The sequence below is a fragment of the Schistocerca piceifrons genome, chromosome 10, assembly GCF_021461385.2.
Source record: "Schistocerca piceifrons isolate TAMUIC-IGC-003096 chromosome 10, iqSchPice1.1, whole genome shotgun sequence".
Taxonomy (NCBI): Eukaryota; Metazoa; Arthropoda; class Insecta; order Orthoptera; family Acrididae; genus Schistocerca; species Schistocerca piceifrons.
Window position 1 is genome coordinate 68,583,207 of NC_060147.1, and position 5,156 is coordinate 68,588,362.

The 5,156-nt window shown below is 48.0% G+C and overlaps 1 pseudogene; it reads right to left on the reverse strand.

The window, feature by feature from the left end:
• Positions 1–4,656: 4,656 nt before the first annotated feature.
• LOC124719309 lies at positions 4,657–4,773 on the reverse strand (annotated as a pseudogene).
• Between the last annotated feature and the right edge of the window lie 383 nt (positions 4,774–5,156).

Consider the following 5,156-nt stretch of genomic DNA (forward strand, 5'->3'; position numbering starts at 1 on the left):
AGATGTAATGCCTGAAATTCGATATTCTCGGCACGCTCCTGACGCAGTGGCTTTCGGACTACCGAATTCCCTAACGATTTCCGAAATGGAATGTCCAATGCGTCTAACTCCGTTTATCAGTCCGCGTTCAAATTCAGTTAATTCCCTTTGTACGACCGTAATCACGTCGGGAACCTTTCACGTGAACCACCCGAGTGCAAATCGCAGCTCCGCCAATGCAATGCCCTTTTATGCCTTTTTATACTGGTGCTACCGCTAGGTGCTTATGGCTATCGTATGACTTTGTTACCTCAGTGTAAAATACGCTAATGCACACCGGTGCTGTTCTACCTGTCACAGGGAATTGCGACTCTGTAATCATTGACATATCAAAAAATGGTTCAAATGCCTCTGAGCACTATGGGACTCAACATCTGAAGTCATCAGTCCCCTAGACTTAGAACTACTTAAACCTAAGGACATCACGTCGCACGCGAGCACGTGGCGATGGTCGGCGAAGGTGAAGGGCGATTCGTGTGGACCGCAGCTAGGCGCGTGTAGCGCCTCGCAAGCGCACGTCTGCCGCCCGTGCTCAGTGCGGGCACGTCCCGGCGCCCAGTAAACGCCCCATCAGCGGCCGGTCGGCGCGCAGTGGAGTGCAGCCGAGCGCAGTGCTAACTCAACCGAGTCTGCGATAGGCCGGCGTGCTTCACGTCCGCGCGCACTATTTCCGCTCGTCATAAAGGCAGCCGTTAATTGCGGCCGGCGCGACGTGCGCTGCGAGAGGTGCGCTCCGCTACGTGTGTGGTCTGCTGCTGCCAGCTGCGTCCCGGTGCAGTCGCCTTATGAAGGTGCGCGTTCACTTGCGAGCCGTGCTACTGATGGCGCTCGTGAGTGTGTGTGCGTGCATGAGAACTACAACATTTGACCACCTGGAAGCACAATAAGGGAAACACCTACTGCGAAACCGACCAAATATGGTGTCCACGCGTAAGGGTGTTCCAAAAGAGTCTTTACAACTTTAAAAATTAATATAAATTTATTGAAAGAAGATAAAGAGCTGGGTTTAGTATTATTTTCTAGGGAAAGTCATCAAGTTTTTTCCCATTACATTAAAGATGTTGCCGGCCGGAGGGGCCCAGCGGTTCTAGGCGCTACAGTCTGGAACCGCGTGACCGCTACGGTCGCAGGTTCGAATCCTGCCTCGGGCGTGGATGTGTGTAATGTCCTTAGGTTAGTTAGGTTTAAGTGGTTCTAAGTTCTAGGGGACTGGTGACTTCAGAAGTTAAGTCCCATAGTGCTCAGACCCATTAAAGATGTATGTGGTTTCCGTTAGTTATCCTGCACACATCCCATCAGAAGTCAGTTTCTTCCCAAACTCGCTGAAGCGTTGCAGGTGTAACTTGCTCAGTGGCGGCGTAAATTCTTGCTCTAAGTTCATATAGAGAAGCCGGCACAAGAGGCACAAACACGACATCCTTGATGAATCCCCATAAAAAAAAATCGAGTGCTGTCAAATCTGGGGAACCTAGGGGCCATACATTTGACGCATCACGGCCAATCCACTAACCTGGAAAGAGGTCACTGAGAAAATCTCGGACGTCAGCCAGGTAGTGGGATGGTGCACCATCTTGCATGGAATAAAAATTTCATTCTTGGTCATCCTCATCAATCCATGGTATCAAAAATTATTGTAATATATCCAGGTACACTATCCGTTGATGGTTCTCTCACGTGAAAAAAGGTGGCCGTACACTTTGTTCTTGCTCAATGCAAAAAAGTGGTTCCAATGGCTCTAAGCACTATGCGACTTAACTTCTGAGGTCATCAGTCCCCTAGAACTTAGAACTACTTAAACGTAACTAACTTAAGGACATCACACACATCCATGCCCGAGGCAGGAGTCGAACCTGCGACGTAGCGGTCGCGCGGTTCCAGACTGCAGCGTCTAGAACCGTTCGGACACTCCGGCCGGCGGTTGGGTAACAGTAAGAGCCCGTGACTACCAATTCATTCTGTGAAAACTGCACATCAATGACACTTTCCGTTTCCGCAACACATATGCTGGAAAGTTTTGGTGATTCATCCTGTATATCGCTTCCTTACGCCATTTGCGCTGTGTATCTCTTGGATCACAGAAGTATGTGTGATGTTTATATACGTCTGTCAATAACACTACATTTTCTTTTGGCCATTTCATTGCTGAGACAAGTCATGTCAGCTGCAACAAAGCTGGATAAGGTGATAGACGAAATGTTTCTGTACTGCTAGCGTCGACGTCCAGAAAAAAAACCGAGCAGCTTGAACAGATACCCATATTTTAGTTCCGAATAGCCGGTATTTTTCGGTATTCGTATTCGTCTGGTCTCGATTATAACAGATATTTTTATTTTTTAGTAATAACAGGTAAAGAATCCGTCATATTAATTTCCCATTTTTGTGATGCTACAAATTTTAGCTTTTAGCTAAAACTTCTTTTATAGAGGTGTGTTGGTTATTCGCAAAATTTCCATTACTTTGAAATATTGGGTTATTACAGAAAAAGGGAAAATCGATCGGTGCTATCTCAATAACAACGCCGAGAGGTAAGAACTAGCGGCAAATAAGAGTCGTTAGAGCACTGCTGAGACGATAATATAGGTGTTAACATGTAGCGTGGCCTGTTAGGCAATGCAAAAAATCTGGTTGAAAAGAAAATAAACACATTTGATGACAAAACGAGTTTTCGATTCGAAATAATCAAACAAAAAGGACGCTCCAAATTTTATACTAAAGCGTATTACTTGTCTGCCATTTCTGTCGAATAACAAAAGAGAAGGGGAATTAGGGCAAGAGAAGTAAATCAAACATAGTAATTCATTAACAGCTGGCTCAAATGGTTCTGATCACTATGGGACTTAACATCTGAGGTCATCAGTCCCCTAGAACTTAGAACTACTTAAACCTAACTAATTTAAGGACAACACATACATCCATGCCGGAGGCAGGATCCGAACCTGCAACCGTAGCGATCGCGCTGTTCCAGACTGAAGCGCCTAGAACCGCTCGGCCACACCGTCCTGCTCATTCATATCTCATAATGAAAACAGAAAGTGGTTGATCTGCTGCCTGTGTGTGTGTAACACGCCTTAGGAACGGACAAGTTAACACGAAAAATGAAAGTTGTCCTATCTCAGTTTTCACTTTTTGGCACTATTCGTAATGTCCAAATTGCGGCACGATCCTCGATTACAATATAATATTTGACCGGAGTTTCAAAAAGATTGATTCAACAGCCAACCAAGTAAGTTTTCTTAATTCGAAAGTCTGAGGGAGATTCAGAATTTTTCAGTCCTTGTTCGTTATGTATGTTTATTACTGGAAGAAATAGCAATAAGAAAAGGGAAATTCGTTATTTCAGAAACCGATTATTTAGAGCGGTTTTAATAGGTAAAACTGGAAATGAAGAAAGGTATAAGCGAAAACCGGCTGTTTCAGCGGTAACCGCCATCCCTGACACAAGCGAATGCCAAATGAACTCGACCGACTGCCGTTTGCTCGTGCGCAAGTAGCTTTCACACCAGAGAGAACACTCCCCCGCTGCTGCACGTTAACGTGTGCTCACTTCAGTGTAAAGGGGACTTACGGCCGCCCTAGCGCTGTCTCCGTGGCTGTCGGCCTTACCGTGTCTCGGGACACGGCATACGGCGCCCTAGGCGGGGCCTTGGCTCCAGATATATGGCAGTAATACAATTAGCCGGGGCGCGCCGCGCGGCCAAACTTTCAGTTCATTAGCCGAGAGTGCGCCGCGGCCCTCATACCTGGCCGCCGCCGCCGCCGCCGCCGCCGCCGCCGGATGAAATTCCGGCGCTGTGCACGGATTTCGGCGGCGGCTCGCGTGACCGGCGCGCCTCCTCACAGAAGCCGGCAGACACCTCCATAACTCGCGGCTGCGCTGGTAGGCCGTCAGCCAGCGCCACGAGCGCTGCTCTACCTGATACGCGCGCCTCTCGCACGTGCGTCACACCTCTCGTGAGGGCTTAGCGCAGGGGTCAGCGTAGCTCTTGCGCCGGTTCCTAAGTCGTACGCAGCTGTTCCCTAGATCGCCTATCTACCGAACACCGAGTCTCGCGGCGACAGCCACTCGAGATACATTGAATTGGAAAGAGGAAAAAAATAGCCTGAAGCACCCAGAAGGAAAGAATGAAAACGAACTTCACGGCTTGAGAGGGTGTCTGCTGTTATTTCAGTGATCACAAAAGCGAGTCACATTCATAACGAACTTGGGCAGTAAATGTGACGAAAATCGCTGAAACAGACAGTTTTTTTTTTTTTTTTTTTTTTTTTTTTTTGTTTCGACGCCGGTTTAACCTGGCGGTTTAAAGCGCTCAAAACTGATGGTTTCTGAAATTATCGAATTTGTTCCACTTATTTCCTGTAATATATGTAGAAATCGAACAAAAATTGAAGAATTTTGACTGTCTCATTTTGAAGATAGCCTCCGTCTGCAGGCCACAAATGGCCCATCGGGACCATCCGACCGCCGTGTCATCCTCAGATGAGGATGCGGATAGAAGGGGCGTGTGGTCAGCACACCGCTCTCCCGGTGGTTATGATGGTGTTCTTTGACCGGAGCCGCTACTATTCGGTCGAGTAGCTCCTCAATTGGCATCACGAGGCTGAGTGCACCCCGAAAAATGGCAACAGCGCATGGCGGCTGGATGGTCACCCATCCAACTGCCGGCCACGCCCGACAGCGCTTAACTTCGGTGATCGCACGGGAACCGGTGTATCCACTGTGGTAAGGCCGTTGCCATTTTGAAGATACGTAGAATAAAAATATTAAATAGGCAAAGACTCACATAAAAAAGTTTTGCGTCACCCCAGACCCCAGTTCCCAGAACTCCTGAAGATAGACGTTGACTGTGGATATTCTATCACAGACACAGTCTCTTTGATTGTTCAGAGATGTCACTAAACCCGCCCAAAGATGTAAACCGGACATGAGCAGCGCCTGTTAGAGGGGAGGGGGGGGGGGGCGACAACCGATCAGTTCCAGTCATTCCACCAGCAAGGAGGTACACGGCTCGTGTTGCCTGTAGTTCAGCCATGCCTAGACGGTCAATACCGCATTTTTATTTGTGCCAGGAAAGGCTCTCAACAAGGGAAGTATCCTGACGTCTCGGAGTGAACCAAAG